This window comes from Heterocephalus glaber, unplaced genomic scaffold (genome assembly GCF_053883595.1).
Source record: "Heterocephalus glaber isolate CG9 unplaced genomic scaffold, H.glaber_assembly_v1.0 deba00001509, whole genome shotgun sequence".
Lineage (NCBI taxonomy): Eukaryota > Metazoa > Chordata > Mammalia > Rodentia > Bathyergidae > Heterocephalus > Heterocephalus glaber.
The window spans coordinates 12,330,898-12,350,781 of NW_028258325.1; the positions used below are offsets into that span (position 1 = coordinate 12,330,898).

Sequence of the window (19,884 nt, forward strand, 5' to 3'; positions counted from 1 at the left end):
CCTTGGCACATTGACAGCTCTGCTGATAAGCTTGGCTGTTTCTTTCATTTACATCAGTGATCTTTAAGTAGAGAAAAGAGCATATTCAAACCCTCAACTACTGAGAAGTTTGTGTCTGGAAGGATATACAGTGAACGACCTCCTAAACACAGAAATGGGAGCCCTCATTCACAAAAGGCCTGCACTGTAAAACAAAACAAAAGCACCCTGAAGCATTTCTCGGACAGTCACTCACATTACAAGCTACAGAAAGGATCCCTGAAAGTGTAGCCTTAGTCACTCACGTTACAGAGGAAGCAGATTATTCTCTGAGAAGACAGGTTCAGGTATCATTCATGGAAGATACCAGACCTGATGGAGAGGACTGTAAGTCTCTTTCAGCTCCTGGGGGCAGAAGAATGCAAGGCATTCTTTTCAGGGTCTCTGGTCACACATTCAAGACAGAGTCCTTGGGACTGGGTTCCCTGCCAAGGCTGGGCATGGTGTGAAGTAGCAGGGTGGCTCCAGGGAGGTCTCCCACCCGCACCACAGGGCTGATGAAGAGTAACCAGAGGCGTCTGAGGAGCTGAAAGCTGAGGCCAAACTGGAAAAACATCCGCCAGGGAGCACAAAGCACCACTGGCTGAGTCACTGAACGCTTGGGAGGCCTGAGGGCAATCACTGGTCATTGTCATCCTCACAGTTCAGATGTGCCAGGACAGACAAGCCAGAATTTCACACTTATGATTCCAGAGAAAACAACAAGCTGAATTAGGCCATTCATGGCTGAGACTCAAGTGAGGTATAAAAAGAAGAGGCTCTTCATAACTCACCCTGTAGTCAACAGAATAATCACATCTGGAGCTGCTTCTCACGCTGCATTGCCTGGGTGGAGTCTTCCATAGCCTCTACTGGCTTCCAACTCAGTGACACCCAGCGACCTCAGAATCTCAGGAGAGCTGCTGAGGAGGCCAGAAGTAAGATGGGGCTTCTTTAAAAAGCACCCTGACTGCCAGGGATTTAGCTCAGTGGCACCACGCCTGCCTCATAAGCACAAGGTCCTGAGTTCAATCCTCAGTACCAGAAAATAAATAAATAAATAAAAATAAAAATAATATGACTGCCACTCATTGTTGTTATGGACCTGCACCAGAGAACTTGATAGAAATGCAGAGTTCCTGCCCTTCCCCTATCCTACTGAATCAAAAACTACATTTTTACGAAACCGTCAGCCAATTCTATGTTTTTGAGGTTAGGTGTTCTAGATTTCTCTGTGTAATTGGAGTTATGTTCTACAGCTCTGTATATTTGATATTAGGTCTTCTAGAGTTCTCTGTATCCTTGAGGTTAGGAGTCCTAGTGGAGAGGGTAGTGGTGAGTGAGTAACACCAGGGATGACCATGGAAATCTTACTAATTCCTAAGTTTAGGAATGCCGTCAGCCTGTGGATTAAGATTAGAAAGCATGGTTAAAATGCAAACTTTCAATTAATTTCAACTACCTGCTTCAGAGGGTCCAGGATGAAACCTAGAAAGGCGAATTTTTAACAAGTACCCAGGTGGGTCCTGTCCTTGCGTGCACGCCTGCTGCTCTGCCCTCTGGTCTGATCCAGCCCGGCCATGACTTCAGCTTTGGAGGAGTTGCAGAATGATCTAAAAGAGATAAAGGTGTTGTTGGAAAAGGCCACTAGGAAGAGAGGACGAGATGCCCCAACAGCTGAAAAATCCAAGATTGAAACAGAAATAAAGAATAAGGTGCAACAAAAATCACAAAAGAAACAAGAATTTCTTGACAATGAAAAACCAGCTGCTGTGGTTGCTCCCATCACAACAGGATATACTGTGAAAATCAGTAATTACGGATGGGATCAGTCAGATAAGTTTGTAAAAATCTACATTACCTTAACTGGAGTTCATCAAGTTCCTGCTGAGAATGTGCAGGTGCATTTCACAGAGAGGTCATTTGATCTTTTGGTAAAGAATCTAAATGGGAAGAATTACTCTGTAATTGTGAACAATCTCTTAAAACCCATCTCAGTGGAAGGCAGTTCAAAAAAAATCAAGACTGATACAGTTCTTATCTTATGTAGAAGGAAAGCGGAAAACACGCGATGGGAATATTTGACTCAGGTTGAAAAAGAATGCAAAGAAAAAGAAAAGCCATCCTATGATGCTGAAACAGATCCTAGTGAGGGATTAATGAATGTTCTAAAGACAATTTATGAAGATGGAGATGATGATATGAACTGAACCATTAATAAAGCCCGGGTGGAATCAAGAGAGAAGCAGCCAAAGGAGACACAGAATTTTGAGACTTTTAAGTCCTTTGGAGAACTATTATATGGAAATACTATTTCCAATACAGGGATGTTGGTGAGCTGCACATTTAAATTTGACAGATAACTACAAAGCCTTCAAAGTAAAGGCAATGAATCCTCCATTTCTTATTGGAGGATTTATTTAAATAAGATATGTATATTAAACACTTCCTCCAAAGATGGTTTCATTATACCCTGGTCATTTTGTTTAAGGAAGGGTTATATGTTATTCTCATTGAAATACAAAAACCAAGTCTTAGGGCCAGGGATTTCACTCAGTGGTTCTGCTGCCTGCCTTGCAAGCACAAGGACCCGAGTTCAATCCCCGGTACAAAAAAAAAACCAACCAAGTCTTGTCTGAAAACATTATGTGTGTTTTTGTTCAGCTAGGAGGTAGAAAACAAAAGTATTTGCTTGCCTGTAAGTTACAGATGTCAGCTCCCACTTAATGTAAGAATAAGAGTAAAACTGAATTTTTGTATAAAATTCAAATTTGTGCCTGTGCTTCAAATTTGCTGTAGAATGGATGATCCCTTATTACCAGCTTGAGCAGTGCATATACCAGGGATTACCATGCACTAATAAACCAATCACAAATGTTTCTCTCCAGATTTAAATATATTTGTTTATGAATATAGAATTAAGATTGGACAAGCATCTTCATATAGTAGCAGTTAGTACTACCATGGATCAGATACTAATAACCATAAAGCAAAAATAATTAATTTGAAAATCCATCTATTCCTACGTTCAATAAAGTTGGATTTTTATGTAAAAAAAAAAAAACAAACAAAAAACCCAGGTGAACCTTACATATGGGGCCACAGTGTACTTTAGGAAGCGTGGTTCTGCTCATTATTGATGAAGCTGTTGTGCCCAGATCGCGATGTCCCAAAGACCACCAGGAGACCGTTTCCGATGTAAGCACACGAGGGTCGTTTATTCAAGCTTAAGCAGGGACTCTCAATTGTCACCGACGCAGCGGATCGAGATTGAGAGCCCCGAGCCTCGAAACTAGCAGGGTTTTTATTGAGTATACATCAAGCTTTGGTTGTTAGTAGCCAGGTGATTGGTTAATGCTAAATACATATGAAGTGTAGGGTTTTGATTGGTTAGGCTCGGGGGGGGTTAAGGGGGTTACGTATAGATTTTTGCAAGGGAGAAGGGGGCAAAGGTTAGGGGTCGACTGTCATAAGCTGATGGTTAGCAGGTCCACTGACTAATGGTCACATCTATCTTTTGTGGGCAGTTAGCCATTAACTGTTTACCTTATAGGTAGTGTGTCCGGAATGTCCTTCCTGAGTACACAGATGGCTGGGTAATAAACTTAGGAATTTTGAGTGGATAAGCACAAATTTGAGAGAACAAAGGAGACAGCTCCAAAATGGAGTCATTCTGAGAGAACAAAGGAGACAGCTCCAAAATGGAGTCACTCTGGCTCCACATTCCCCCCTTCTCAGGGTGCTGTAGAGGGCCAATCATGGGCCTCTGGGGGTTAATTCTGTCAAATCAATAGGTATTGGCTGGTATTGGGACCTGAGTACCATTAACTGAACAGCGTTAATTCGCTTTTTAATGAACGAAACTAGTCTATTAAGTATGCAAGGTCCAAAGGTTAATAGTAGCAACACGATAAGCAAGGGGCCCAACAGGGTAGAAATTAGGGTAGTGAGCCAAGGGGAAGAATTAAACCAAGATTCGAACCAGGTTTGAGATTGTTCTCTTTCTTGTTTACGTTTGGCGATGTCTTTTCTAACTTTAGCCATGGATTCTTTGACTACTCCTGAATGATCTATATAGAAACAGCATTCTTCACCTAGTGCAACACAGAGTCTTCCTTGTTGAAGGAAAATTAAGTCCAGCCCCCTTTGGTTTTGGAGGACTACCTCTGCTAGTGAAGTTAAAGACTCTTGGAGGTGGGAGATGGAGCTTTCTAGCCTTTCAATATCTATATCTATGGCTGTCCTTAAGTCATTATAATATTTATTGTGTATTAGTAGCGATGAAACTCCCGTTCCTGTCCCAGCTAGTCCTAATCCTAAGAGAACGGTCAAAGTAATGGCCGTTACAGGTTCTCGCTTAACTCTGACCTGGGTTTCAGCCAGGCGGCTGGGGATGTCTTTTTTTGAGTGATATAACAACCGGGGGACTAATTGTACAAGTACACAGAAATCTCTTGTTTGTTTTAACACTAGCCCATGTACACAAGGGGTAAGTCCAGAGGAACAGGCCCACCACCCGTCATAAGGGGGAATGAGATATTTAGGCCTAGGTCTAAGGATGGTTTTGTTACAAAGGTGTTGGTGGGAGGCCGGGACACTGCCGACACAAGTTCCTTGCCCAGTTACTGATTGTAGGGTCAGCCTAGCTGTCCCTTTTTGTTGTCATCTACATTGAGTCGGGCTGTCTGACTTAGTGAAATTGTCTAGATAAGCTACTGCTTCATAGTATGGGGGCTTAGTATCATAACATAGCCAGCAGGACTGAGTGAGGTCTGGCCTAGATGCATTTAGGGCTTTAAAGGTGTGAACCATCAGTTCCCAAAGGGGGTCCTGGTCCCGGTTATGATCGACTTTATCAATCTGGGTGATCATTTGAATCAAGGGCGGGGATGTGGAAGCGGAGGTTAAGTCTGATGGCCGTACGGAGGCGTTTGGTTTTGGTGACATAGGCGAGCTTTTTGGGGGAGGGGGCTTAATAGGTCTGAAAGGGGCTATTGGAGCTAGCGCCAAGTTTGGCCCTATCAATTGGGGAGACCCTATGGTGAGCGGCTCTGCCTTCAGTTTTATAGTGAATAACAACCCGGTATCATAACCATCTTGATATAGACGGAGTCCCCAAGTCTGGCCTGTTTTCCATTTAGTGTACCTTTTACCTGAATCCGTGAATGAAAGTCTGACCGGGTTACAGAGGAACCCGGTACAGGGGCCACTAAGAACTAAGAAATTACCACCCTTTTGATTTGTCTGCAGGCCAGGGGGCCCAGGGACTCTTTTTAAAGAAATAAAATCGTCCTTGACAGGCGGGGCCCAGGAGACGGTGCCCGTGGACTCACATCCCCATTTGGCACAATAGAACTGGTCAGGTCCCCCGCACTTGTTTATCTGAGACTGTGTGCGCCTTTCTCCCGGACAAACATAAAAGGGGGTGCTTTGTAGGATGTTTCTATCAAGAGAATGGCTACACCCAGGGTCAAGTCTAGGAGGGGCCATGGGTACTGGAGCCATGGGCAGGGATGTTCTATTAGTATTACATTGGCCTATGCCTTTTTTACATATTGGCTCTCCTCTAGGCCCGATTTTCCAGTTTCCAGTGTTCCAAGTCCCTGTGGCGAGCGAACACAGGTCAAAGTCTAGGTCTGGCCACCAGGTAAGTGGTGGAGCCACTTCGGATGAACTATTAACAATGTTGCCCGTAGACGTACTAATGATCATCCAGGTTAAATTTAAGGGAGCATATGGGTTTTGTCCTCCTAGTGTCGGTGTCAAAAGTACAGTTACCATAATCACGATCGTCGACGACGTAGCTTGAGTTTGAGGGGACTGTCTTGGTCTCTGGACACCTGCCATGATGGAACGAAGTCTTCTAGGACAGTGTGAGGATCTGCAGGGCGAACGTGAGTGTAGTGTACCCACGAAGCAATCCCGTCGACCTTGAGAGCAGTGGGCGTGGTCAGGACTGTGACGTAGGGTCCTTTCCAACGGGGCTCAAGGTCTTTCTGCCGGTGTCTCCGAACGAAGACCCAGTCTCCAGGTCGGTAGCGATGGGGCTCAGGAGGTGGTCCGGTCTGGTATAAGGCTTCTAACTTAGGCCAGATGTCTTCGTGTACACTTTGGAGGCTTTTTAAAGAAAGTAACAACTTTTGGTCATCAAATTCAACAAGTACATTTGAGTGAAGGTTGGGGATAATGGGAGGGGGAATTCCAAACATGATTTCAAAGGGGGTCAACCCCATTTTATAGGGTGAATTGTGCACCCTATAAAGGGCGAAGGGAAGGAGAGTCACCCAGTCACCGCCAGTCTCTAAGGTTAATTTAGTTAAGGTCTCTTTTAAGGTTCTATTCATCCTTTCTACCTGTCCTGAGCTTTGGGGTCTGTATGCACAATGTAATTTCCAATCTGTCCCCAACACCTGTGCTAGGGTTTGACTCACCTTGGAAATGAAGGCGGGTCCATTATCTGATCCTAGCATTACTGGAAAACCGTACCTTGGCAGGATGTCTTCTAGCAGCTTTTTAGTCACACTCTGCGCTGTCTCGTGTTTGGTAGGAAACGCTTCTATCCATCCTGAAAAAGTATCTACGAAAACTAACAAGTATTTATAACCGTACTTTCCAGGTTTTACCTCGGTGAAGTCCAATTCCCAATAGGCTCCAGGTCGGTTTCCCCTCAGCCTATTTCCTGGGTTGGCCCTATTGTGGGTGGCATTTGTCAATTGACAGGCTTTGCAGGTAGCAACAATATGTTCAATTGTAGAATTAGCATCACGGATCTTAATTTCAGCATGTCTCAGGAGATCTTGCATTTTCCGAGTGCCCATGTGGGTGGTCCGGTGTATCTTGGAGAGAACTTGTTCTCCCAGTGTCTTAGGCAGGATGACTTTACAATCAGAAGATTTCCACCACCCGTTGAGGCACTGGGGCGTAGGTAATTGTTTTATCCAATTTAAGTCCTTTTCAGTGTACTGGGGTTTTTCTGGTAGGGCTGTACTTCCCGGATCGGGCAGCTGAGTGGCCAGTGTCAGATCAACCTTTAAAGCTATTTTTCGGGCCGTCTGGTCAGCTAGATTATTTCCTCTGGCAATTGGAGTGTCGCCCTTCTGGTGTCCTGGGCAATGGATAATGGCTAATTTTTTCGGTAGCCAGAGGGCTGTTAAGAGGGCAAGGATCTCTTCTTTGTTTTTAATAGTCTTTCCTTCAGCTGTCAAGAGTCCCCTTTCTTTGTAGATGGCCCCATGGACGTGCGCAGTGGCAAAGGCATACCGGCTATCTGTGTATACATTTAACTTTAGGCCCCGTCCTAAAGTCAATGCCTTGGTCAGGGCTACGAGTTCTGCCCGTTGTGCTGAGGTCCCGGTGGGCAATGGTTCTGCCCAAATGACCTCAGTTTCTGTCACCACAGCTGCCCCAGCATACCTGTGGCCCTCACGAACAAAGCTGCTTCTATCAGTGTACCAGGTGTTGCCTGCGTCTGGCCATGGTTGGTCACTCAGATCTGCTCGAATTCCGTGTACCTGCGCCAGGATATCTGTGCAGTCGTGAAGCGGAGCCTCTAAGTTCGGGTCTGGTAACAGTGTGGCTGGGTTTAAAGCAGCCGGGGCCTGAAAGACAACTCGGGTTGGATTTAGGAGTAAGCTCTGGTAGTGGGTCAGGCGAGCATTACTGAGCCATCGATCTGGAGGCTGTTTTAGGACTCCCTCAATGGCGTGAGGGGTGGTCACGCATAGTTCTTGGCCTAATGTCAATTTGTCAGCGTCTTTGACCATTAGAGCTACTGCTGCAATCATTCTTAGGCACGGGGGCCATCCTGACGCAACTGGATCAAGTCTTTTTGATAAGTACGCCACTGGGCGGCGCCATGGCCCTAGATACTGGGTCAGGACGCCCTTAGCGACTCCTTTGTTTTCATCAATGTAAAGGTGGAATGGCTTAGTAATATCAGGCAAGCCCAAGGCTGGTGCCATCAGCAAGGCTGTTTTAATTTGATCGAAAGATTTTTGTAGCTTTTCTGTCCATTGAAAAGCCTGACTGTCTCTAGTTGCCTCGTAGAGGGGCTTTGCGAGCTCTGCGAACCCTGGTATCCATAGGCGGCAGAAGCCCGCCGATCCCAAGAATTCTCTGACTTTTCGAGGGGAATCTGGTGTGGGTATCTTAAGAACTGTCTCTTTTCTAGCATCCGACAGCCATCTCTGCCCTTCTCTAAGCACGTACCCCAGGTAGCTTACCTCGGGTTTGCAGATCTGGGCCTTTTTAGCGGACACCCGATACCCCAGCTCTCCTATGACCATCAAGAGTCTCTTGGTTCCATTTAAGCAGTCTTCCTGTGTCTCAGCTGCCACAAGAAGGTCATCTACATATTGTAACAGAGTTAGTTGGGGGTTCTGGAGGCGAAACTCACCCAGGTCTTCATGTAGGGCCTCGTCGAAGATGGTGGGAGAGTTTTTGAATCCTTGAGGTAATCGGGTCCACGTCAGCTGTCCGTTGATGCCTTGCTCTGGATCACTCCATTCAAACGCAAAGATGTGTTGGCTTTTAGGTGCCAGTGGAAGGCTAAAAAAAGCATCTTTGAGATCTAAGACTGTGTACCAGCGATGGCTCGGGGGAAGAGAACTCAATAGGGTGTATGGATTAGGCACTGTGGGGTGGATGTCCATAACCCTCTTGTTTACCTCCCGGAGGTCCTGCACTGGCCGATAGTCATTAGAATGAGGTTTTCGTACTGGCAACAAGGGGGTGTTCCAGGCCGATTGGCAAGGTCTGAGAATCCCCTGAGCAAGTAACCTCCTGATGTGTGGAGTTATTCCTTTCTGGGCCTCCAGGGGCATAGGATATTGGCGAACTCGTACCGGATCTGCTCCAGGTTTTATTTCTATAAACACCGGTGCCCTGTGTATAGCTAGCCCCATGTCTCCAGTTTCCGCCCATGCTTGTGGGAACATGGAGAGCCATTGTTCCATATCAGGATCAGGAGGGGCCCTCTTTTGATGTAGTAGATATTCATCTTCCAGGTTTATGGTTAGTACCTGAATGGGCCTTCTCTCTTGATTAAGGACTTTTGTGCCCCCGGGTTGGAAATGAATTTGAGCCCCTAATTTAGTAAGTAAGTCTCTTCCTAATAAGGGGTAGGGGCAGTCTGGTATAACCATAAATGAGTGGGTTACTTGGCCCACTCCCAAGTCTACTGTTCTTTGGGTTGTCCATGAATACTTTTTCATGCCTGTAGCTCCTTGAACCCAGGAGGTTTTATCAGAAATATGGCCACACGGTTTGAGTAGGACTGAATGTTGAGCCCCTGTATCCACCAGGAACTCAATAGGTCTCCCCTCCACTTTTAGGGTTACCCTGGGCTCGGGGAGGGGTGCCGAACCCCGTCCCCCCTAATCATTTGATTCATCCGCAGCCAGAATAGGGGTCTTGGGGCGTCCTTCTCGCTGTTTCTTTTTAGGACAGTCCCTGGCCCAGTGTCCGTATTCTTTGCAATAAGCACATTGATTTTTCCCCAACTGGGGGCGCTCTCTGCGTCTCTCTTTGTTTTCTCCTTCCATCACAATCTTTTTTAGTCTACGTTCACATTCTTTCTGCTCTCCCGCAGTGGCAGCCAGAAGGATCCGAGCTAAGTTTCGGGTCTGGCGGTCATCAGCTTTTTCTCGTTTCTCCTCTGCGGTTTTTCTATTGTTATACACTTTCTCTGCCACTGCCACTAAGTCCTGAATACTCTTTTCTCCTAACCTATCTACTTTCTGTAACTTTCTCTTAATGTCTGGTGCCGCCTGGTTGACAAAATGTATTATTACAGCTGCCTTTGTCTCAACTGCTTCTGGGTCCATAGGAGTGTACCTACGAAAAGCTTCCTGAATTCTTTCTAGGAAAGCAGCAGGGCTTTCATCTAACTTTTGTTGTACATCTCCTACCTTAGCCAAATTGGTGGGCTTCCTCGCCGCTGCTCTGAGACCTCTTAATAAAGTCTGGCGATAGACTCGAAGTCTCTCCTTACCTTCTGCCGTATTGAAGTCCCAGTTAGGTCGGGACAGAGGAAAAGAAGTGTTGATGGTGTCTGCATTGGTGGTGGGCTGACCACTGTCACCAGGAACCAATTTTCTGGCCTCATTCTGGATTCTCTCTCGTTCTTCAGTGGTGAACAGAACCTGCAGAAGCTGTTGACAGTCATCCCAAGTGGGCTGATGGGTAAACAAAACAGTTTCTAACAGGTTAATCAAATCTCTAGGGTTATCAGAGAAATTGGCATGTTGTCGGCGCCAATTATAAAGATCACTGGTAGCAAAGGGCCAGTAATGATGAGGCTGGTTTCCATGTTCATCAGGGGGCCCTATTGCTCGCAGCGGGCAGACAGTTGAATCTGCCGGTCCTGCCGGCGAGGCGGCGCGCCGGTGACGAGTATTTTGGGCGGGACCATCACGGTTGTCGGCGGCGCCCGGGGCGGGCTCCCCAGCCCCGGCTGGGACTGGGTCACCTCCTCCAGCCTGCTGTGGCGGAAGAAAGGGGAGGGAATAGGGGGGAGGAAATATAAGCTCTTCCTCGGTCCCTCCCTGGAGGACAGGGTAAAGTGGCGCGGTTGGCTTGGTTTCGGTTTGTTTTTCATCCGCGCGCTTTTTAGGAGCCTTTTCTTTGGCTGTCAGGATTAACTCCGGTTGCTGCTGCTGTGAAGGCAAAAAGAGCTTAACCCATGGGGGCGGGTTAGAAACCAGAAATTCCCAAACGGGCGATGTAGGGTATCTGATCGGGGGGGGAGGATGGCTTTACGAACTCTGCGGATTATCTGCAAATCAAAAGTTCCCTCGGGGGGCCATCCTACCCCGAGGGAGGGCCACTCTGAGCCACAGAGGGTGATGAACTTAGTCTTCTTAATTTCTAAACTTAAGTTATGAGCGCTCTCCCTAACTTCTTTGAAATGGTCTGTTACAAGGGAAAGAGGGGTAGTCACAGTCTGTCCCATCGTCTCGGTCCAAGTCAGCACAAACAGACACACAAACGCAACAGAGAAGCACAAGGTGAGACAAAACCGTCCTCCGCGCGATCGGAGGCAATGCAAATGGGACGACGGCCTCCTGCCGTGCCGCGGGAGCGACCCGCACCGTCCCTCCAGGAGTCTCACTGACCCGTACTCTTGGGGCACTCCGTCCCCACCAGTGGAATCCGGAACGTCTTCCAGGATTCCGGGTCGGCGGCCCTTGCAGCGCGTCCGCCTAGACCGTCTGCCGACCTTCCCAGAAAATAGGCCCAGACTTTACAAGCACAAAGAAAACACTCACCAGCCGGCGTTGACCCTCCGGTACGGGAGTCCTGAAGGTCTTGGGATCCCGGACGAGCCCCCAAATGTTGTGCCCAGATCGCGATGTCCCAAAGACCACCAGGAGACCGTTTCCGATGTAAGCACACGAGGGTCGTTTATTCAAGCTTAAGCAGGGACTCTCAATTGTCACCGACGCAGCGGATCGAGATTGAGAGCCCCGAGCCTCGAAACTAGCAGGGTTTTTATTGAGTATACATCAAGCTTTGGTTGTTAGTAGCCAGGTGATTGGTTAATGCTAAATACATATGAAGTGTAGGGTTTTGATTGGTTAGGCTCGGGGGGGGTTAAGGGGGTTACGTATAGATTTTTGCAAGGGAGAAGGGGGCAAAGGTTAGGGGTCGACTGTCATAAGCTGATGGCTAGCAGGTCCACTGACTAATGGTCACATCTATCTTTTGTGGGCAGTTAGCCATTAACTGTTTACCTTATAGGTAGTGTGTCCGGAATGTCCTTCCTGAGTACACAGATGGCTGGGTAATAAACTTAGGAATTTTGAGTGGATAAGCACAAATTTGAGAGAACAAAGGAGACAGCTCCAAAATGGAGTCATTCTGAGAGAACAAAGGAGACAGCTCCAAAATGGAGTCACTCTGGCTCCACAAAGCGACTTCAATACTCACACAAGTCTCTCAAGGAGTAAAGAGAAATTAACAGCGCCATGGGGGTGTGGGCTTTATAAATGCCCCTGTTGCACAAGCAATGCAATGAAACCCTCTGAGCTAGGGCAGAATATGGAGGAAGCTGCCTACTGAATTGCAGCCAAGGAAGAGCATCCCATGTGTGGGCATCTTGAGCTTGACTCTCTACCACCCACAGTGGAGAACAGTGACTCACTCACAAGACCACCCACATGGAAAGCATGGAGGTGAGGAGAGTATTGTCCTGAGATGGCAAAACACTTACATTAAATCCAAATTCATAATAAGGTAAAGTTAACCCCCAAAGTTAGTGAATTTTGTGTTCTCTAGTAATTCTGTATATATCTATAAGAAAATTGTCCAACTATGATGCTGGTAGCATGATTATGCAATTGATGCTATGACTATACTGGGTGTATTTTGAAGGTGTCAGAGTTACCCAGTGAAGGATAATACAGTCAAGATCATTGAAGATACATGAAGCTTAAACAGAAATGCCTCTCCATTACTATGGAAGGGGGTGGGTCACAGTTAATGGTGTTACACTAATACACACACATAGTTGAGCAGTTGGAACTGTGATGGCCCTGTGTATCAAACACATCAACAAAATTCATTCTGATAGTGAAAGGACAACCTACGGAATGGGAAAAAAAATTGCCAGCTTTTCCTCAAACAGAGGAGTAATATGTAGAATATATAAAGAACTCAAAGTAGACCTTTCAAAATAAAAGACCCATCAAAAATGGACAAGTTAGATTCACTTCACAGAAGCACAAATGGCTAATAATTACATGAAGAAATGTTCTACATGGCTGGAGATTAGAGAAAAGCAAATTAAAACAATGTTGAGAGTCCATTTTATCCAAGAAAGAACAGTCATCATGGAGAAATCAAATAATAACAAATGCTAGTGAGGCTGTGGGGAAGAGAGAAAACTTCTACATTGTTAGTGGCAATGTAAACTAGTACAATCACTTTGGAAATCAGTATGATGGTCTTTCAAAAAACTAAAACTAGAAAATCCGTTTAACTCAGCTATTCCCCTTCTAGGTATCTTCCAAAAAGAGTTAAAGACATCATATTACACTATTACAATGTTTATAGCAGCACAATCCATAACAGCTAAATCTTGGGAGCAGGCTATATCCCCATCAACCAATGAATGGTTAAAAAAATACGATATTTACAAACAATGGAGTACTACTCTCCCATAAAGAAAAACTTGAGTCATTTGCAGGAAAAAATGATCCACCTTGAGACCATAATGTTAAGTGAAATAAATCAGACACATAAGTTTAAATATCACATGGTTTCTCTTATATGAGAAACCCAAATTATAATAAAGAGCACAATGAAAGATAGATAAGAAGTAAAGAAAGATCTTTCTCAAATGGGAAGGCAATCAAGAGATGGAGGGAAGGGGGAGAGACAGGAGGGAAATGGGATGAAAGCAGGAATTGAAATGTGTTGTGTACAGGTACCAACTCCACACAAGGAATGTGAACATCAGGTACTGCAAACATGTACTAATAAAAAAAGAAACATTACCACAGTGATCTCCATTTGCACGAAGTGTTGATTTATGTAAATAATACTGAAAATTAAAAGCTTTGCCACTTAAAAAAATTCACTCTGATAATGAAAGTGCAAAAAACACTAAGCTCCCTAAACCAAGTTTTTACCTTTCCTTTAAGACTCAGAGGACAAATACTAATTTCTAAACTTCTTTTTTTTTTTTTTTTTGGTACCGACGATAGAACTCCGGTCCTTGCGCTTGCGCAGCAGGCGCCGGAACCACTGAGCTAAATCCCCGGCCCAATACTAATTTCTAATATGCGTTGGGCCCTTTTACAGTGCAAATCTGTATTCAAAGTACTATATCTAAAAAAAACAAAAAAATAAAGTACTATATCTGCACTGATTCATTTCATTCTCACAACCTTACTACTATAGATATACTACTATTTCCATTTGATAAGGAGGATTCGGAGGTGGAGAAGGATTCATTAATGTCCTCAAACTCACATGTGACATAGCTATAGGCAGTCTGGCTCCAGAGCCCAGTTTTCTATTATATTGTCTGTCTACATCTGATTTATAGTATTTCTTTATTTACTCTAGATGCAAGTTTATTGATGATTACATGGATTGCAAATTTTCCCACACTATGGTTTGCATTTTCACTCTCTTAGTGCCTTTTTGTTAGGAGAAGTGCTTAAATTTAATGTAATTGAATATATTAATCTTTATTTATTGTTAGTGTTTTTGCACTCTAAGAAATCTTTGCCTAAGTTCATCAAAATCTAGTCCAAGTTCATCAGAATATTCTCCCATGTTATTTTCTATAAATTTCGTTGCATTTTACATTAACTTGGAAATGATTTTTGTGTTTGATGTAAGATAAGGATCAAGACTCATTTCTTTTCCCACATGAGTATCTGACTCTCCTAGCTCCATTGATTTCGAAAGACTCCTTCAGTTCTCTCCAGTGCCACCATTATAATAAACCAAGGGTTCATACGAGAACGTGAATGCAGCTGGTGTGGTGGCACACGTCTGCAATCTCAGGTACTCAGGAGGCTGAGGAAGGAGGATCAAAAGTTTGTAGCCAGCCTGGGCCCCTTAGCATCATGCCAGCCTTGAACTCACTGTGTAGCCCCAGTTAGCTTTGAACTCACAGTTCTCCCGCCCCAGCCTCTTAGAGTACTGGAACTACAGGCAAGCACCGTCACCAACATTTTTACAGGGTATGTCATGGATACAGTAGACCTTTGAACTTGCTCTTGACGAGGTAAATGTAACCTCCAACTTGTGCAACCTGTTAGCCCCTTCTCAGTTGTTATTCTCGGTGATTGGCCTTTCAGCAGTGTTTAGGCTGTTGATCACCCTTGGTCTGTAAGTAGTATCTTTACCCCACCCCTCTGGCCATTTCCTCTCTGCCTTTGCCCCTACCTGTTCCCCAAGTGTTGGAGTTCTCAAGATCACATACTTGGCATTCGTTCCTGTCATCTAAGCACAAGCACGCTCTTGGGCAATCTTACCCTCTACCCTGGCTTCACGTCAGTGATGCTTCCAAAATTGGCATCACAGCCCAGATGGCTCACCTAAGCTCCAGATCACACAACCAGCCACCCCTTGCTTGTTTCCTTTGTTCCACAAACTCGGATTGTGCAAAATGGAGCTGTCTTTCCTGCTGCCTCATCCCTAGCCCCTACATGGGTCATTTCTCCCCCTGGATCCTCACCTCAGTTAAAAGTAAGACATTCACCTTGTGAATTAAGCTTGAAGTCTAGGAGGCATCTTTCAATCTTCCCATTGTCTCAGTCTTCAACTCCAGCCTATCACTGAGTCTACCTTGCAGTTTTCTAAGTTTCCTCCTAGCTTCAACCACCACATATGAGGTATAAACAAAAGCTACAGTGATTCTTCATGTTTTTTAAATGTTTTACAGTAAAAGACATATTGCCATTAATCCCCATCAGAATACTGCCCCCTCACTCCAAACACACTTATCTCACTGTTATGACTCTTTCTGAAACAGTTCTGGAAAGTTCTCTTTCCTAAGTGTCTTTAGTTGTGCTACGTGGCTCCCTCTATGACCTGAAGCAATTCAAAACATTTACTTTTCATAGTCATTCTAACTTGGAGAAAGAGCCAGAAGTTGGAAAATGCCAGATCCAGGGAATGAGATGGATGAGCATAAGCTATGATGTTTTTACAAGCTTGCCTTTCCATCAGGTGGCGCTCAGCAGCGTTCACCATAGTTTTGATCACACTTCATAAAGATACTTCCAGGGCTGCTTCAGAAAGTGGCAATAACAATGGCATATGTGTGTTTAGAGTGATGAGGAGTATTTTAAAGGAGATAATGGCCATGTATCTTTTTCTGTAATAATTATTTAAATGTAAACATTTACTGTGTATCTTATCACGCTTCATAGTTCAAGTCACCATCAGCTTGACCCTGCTTACCTGTGTAGCTCCATCTTCCCCTCACTGTCTACACTGCAGCGACATGGACCTGTTTCCAGGTCCTTGAAAGTGCAGCCACATGCTTTTGCCTTTATACCACCTCCTCCCTCCACCCATCTTGGTTCTGCTCATCGATCAGGTCACAGCTTCAGTGTAAATGCTCTGGGAGAACTTTCTTCACTCATCACTTAGGGGAGAGTCTCCACTCTGTTTTGGGGGCACCTTGTACTTCCCTCCAGTCTTTCTCATCTCACGTCATTGGTGTTGTCACTCCCACCTGTATTGGTTAAAGTTCACTAGAAGAACAGACTCAATCTAATATATATGTATAATTATACAATGGGTTTATTAAGTAGACTCAAAAGATCAGGAGGTCAAGAGTCCTAGCGGCCATCTGCAGAATCACAGTGGGAAGAATCTAAAATGGCCATCTGCGTGCTGGTGAGCCAGAGGATCCAGCAGTGTTGAAGGTCAAGGGCCCGGAAGCTCACTACAGAATTACTGGTGTGAATCTGTGTCAGAAAGCCAAAGAGTCTGCACTGAAGGGCTGAAGAGTCTGAGTTGGAAGCCTGGGGAAACTGGAGACCAACATCCAAAGGCAATGGTGAAGAAGGAAAGAAAAAGGAAAGACTTCTTTTCTTCTTTCCCTTTTTACTCCATGCAGGCTACATGTCTATTGGTTGGTGACACCACATTTGGAGTGGGTCTTCCCTTCTCACTTTGTGCCTATATGTCGATCACCCACAGCCACACTCAGAGCTTTACTAATCTGTAGGGAACCAGGAAAGGGGACGTTACTAGAACCTCTGCAGTAAGTCCTAGTCTCCTGCGAGCCTGGCAGCACAAGATGAATTATAGGAAAGGTAGAAAAATGAGACTGAGAAGAAGCCGAGCTTTGGGTCTTATCAGCGCTGCTCCGGGCCGCAAAGACGAAAGCCCCCAGCTTACCGCACCTTTTATTCAGTACATCGGGAGAAACAAAGGTAACAGATAACTGGGGAGTAGTGGAATTCCTAGATCAATGAGGAATTATACAGATGAAGATTTGGTTCCTCCCAGGATGTCTCCCACAGGTGTGGTCTTGCCCTGGAGCATCACAGCATCACCAGATCATTGAGGTCTCAGTTGTGACCCGAGGAATCATGTTTGGAAATGCCATAGCTGGGCTGTAGGCAGGAGAACTAGGCCTAATCAAATGATTTTTCCCTAAAATTATGTAGCATTGCTCCCCACACTAATCTGCTAGGTGGTTCTTACTCAAGTCGATACATCACAATTAATGATCATACCACTACATGATGTGATGAGTGAAGGCCAAGACTATCTCTGATTCATCTTGGATCCCTGGTGTCCACCTCATTGCTGTCATATGGTAGGCTCTCAAAGTATTTATTAAGGGAACGAATGAAGCAAATGGAGAGATACAGAGGCTCATGTAACTCAGGACACTTTTGCCTGTCTTGTTCACTGCTCTTTTTCCAAAACATAGTACAGTGGCTGACACAAAACAGGCATTCAATAAATATTTGTTGAATAAACAAATGAATGCATGTAGTGAAATTCCAACTCTAGTGGTCTGAGGAGCAATAAATTATTCAGTCTGTGATACAGTTACATTAAGAACCATTCTTTTAATTCTTAGCCTAGTCATTTTATTGGGAGCAATTATGTGACCAAATTACACAGGAATAAAGAAAATAAAAATAAATTATTTTATTATAAGTAATATAAAATACTTTATGAAAACAAAATAGTATTTCAATAGCTCTTTCTACATTTTTAAGTTCACTCCTTCCTGGTAAGCGCATCTTCCCCAACCTATCAGAAGACTAGATTTTCTTTCTAAAGGGGTAGAATTAGAGAGGCTCCAGATTTGGGGGCCATGGGCCCCGGTAGGGGAGAAAGAGGCATCTAAATGAAAATAAGGAAACTAAGTGAAGAGCTACAGACTGGATTATATGACCCACAACACATTTCTCTTTACTTGTTCTTCAAAAGCTAGCAGTTGACCTATCAAGATTCACTTTTGGGGTAAAAGAGCAGCCCAAAAGAAAAAGCTTGTGGATTTTGACATTTGGGGCTGTCCCAATAAAATGACCAGGCTCTGCCTAATAACACTATGGTGACAACTAATTGTCAAACTCCTCCCATGTGTACAAAGATGTTTCCTTTATCCTTTGGATCCTTCATTTGGGGGGGGGGGTACCGGGGATCGAACTCAGGACCTTGCGCTTGCGAGGCAGGCAGCAGAACCACTGAGCTAAATCCCTGGCCCTGTATCCTTCACTTTTAAATATTATTAGACAGCCAAAGACTACCAAGAATTTGAGGAACTACAACAGTAGTAAAGTTAGGGATAAAACAAGCCAAGAAAAAATAAGGAATTAGAGTAAACAAGACAATTCAGAGAGTGTACAAATCTTCACAGAAAATGTAGTCAGTGATTATAGAAACATAATAGTAAATATTGCATCAATGAGAAAAGAAAGCTCTTGGAAAGTAAAATTTTGAGAGCAGAAATGGAAATTTGTAGAAAAAGAAAAAAAATTTAACAAATATATTTTAAATGTTTGACCTGTATTTGCTCATAGTAGATTCTCGATATTTAGCTATTTTCATCTCACTCAAAAAAGATAAATTTGTCAGTGATCTTTGAATGTGGGAATCCTTCTAATTGGCATCCATTTTCTAGGGCTATTTTATTAAAACATAATTGTGAAGTTTCACACTTATTATTTTGGAACATTAAGCTAAAATATGTACATAGCAATGAATTTATCCAGCATTTATACCATACAGTGCAATTCCATTGATTTAAATAACATTAACAAAAGATTAACCCCCCCAAAAAAAACCTCAAAGGGATATCAACATAAGCCAGTGTTAAAACCCCAAAATTACATCAGCCACAAGTCATTTTAAGGAATTAAGTTTCTAAAAAAGTTTATAATATTTCTATCCAGCTTTATATGTAGCTAAAAAGACCTAATACACTAAAAGAAAGATGAAGTTCAAAAAATGTTTTTCCCATATGGTGTAGAAAAAATGCAAAATTTGATATATCCTTCAGTTCCTTTTTCATTCCCAAATTCACTCTGCTGGTGGTAAGATTAAAAATTTAATCTTCATATTTAAGTAGAAAAAAAATCACAAAGTAACTGAATTCATCAATCATTAAGCCAAGCATGTGTGCTTTCCAGACAATTTAATTCTCCAAGAATAGAAAGGCCTTCTACTTCCTCTGGAGACATTTCTATTTCGTGCCACTGTTCTGTTGGAGACCAAATCAGTTGTTCTAACAGCTCCAGAATTTGTTCCAAATTCCAACTTTTTGCTAGCTTTGGTAGAGTTTAGAATATTTCCCCCCAACTTTATGCTGAGTGGAAAGGACTAATATCCCAATGCAATATTAAAATACAAAAAAATCATTTTTTAAAAAACAAACATGGCTTAGGTAATTGCATTTGCTGACGCTGATTTTCTATGGACCAACTGGTTAGAGCTGGGGAGGTCCACCATTTGTTTCAGAGAAAGAAAGTACACATTGAGGCAAACACTGTACTTGGCTCTAGTAATGCCACAATGAAAAGACCAATACATAGTGTATTAAATCTTACAAATCTCTTATTATCTTGGCATGAAATTTTGTTTTAGTTTTTCAAAATATAAAAAAAGAAAAGACAGTAAGACTGTAAAATAGTCAATAGTCAGGCTTCTCTAACATAGGCCTATGCAAACCTCATCTTGGAACACAAGTTTAAATAAACACGATAAAAAGAACATAAACAATTCTTTCTGATCCTTTTATAAAATAGTGTAAACAGGTAAATTGTGTAATCTGCACTATTCATAACAAATACAAAGTTCAACTTACTGCTTCAATGTCAACACAAATTTTTAGACTTCTTGCCTTACTTTTTTCTGAGATTTCTGGAAGTTTTGTAA

At 43.7% G+C, this 19,884-nt stretch overlaps 1 long non-coding RNA gene and 1 pseudogene across 2 annotated transcripts; one reads left to right on the forward strand and one right to left on the reverse strand.

Moving 5' to 3' along the window:
• Nucleotides 1-1,583: 1,583 nt before the first annotated feature.
• Nucleotides 1,584-2,258, forward strand: LOC101712247 (calcyclin-binding protein pseudogene; annotated as a pseudogene).
• Nucleotides 2,259-3,208: 950 nt separating this feature from the next.
• LOC147825069 (uncharacterized) lies at nucleotides 3,209-11,679 on the reverse strand. 2 transcript variants are annotated; one of them, XR_015441291.1, is made up of 2 exons: nucleotides 11,286-11,679; nucleotides 3,209-6,135 (listed from the first exon to the last, which is right to left on the reverse strand). It is a non-coding gene; the product is annotated as an uncharacterized LOC147825069 (long non-coding RNA). The 2 variants fall into 2 exon arrangements; XR_015441290.1 differs by lacking the exon at nucleotides 11,286-11,679 and adding an exon at nucleotides 6,450-10,726.
• Nucleotides 11,680-19,884: the final 8,205 nt, after the last annotated feature.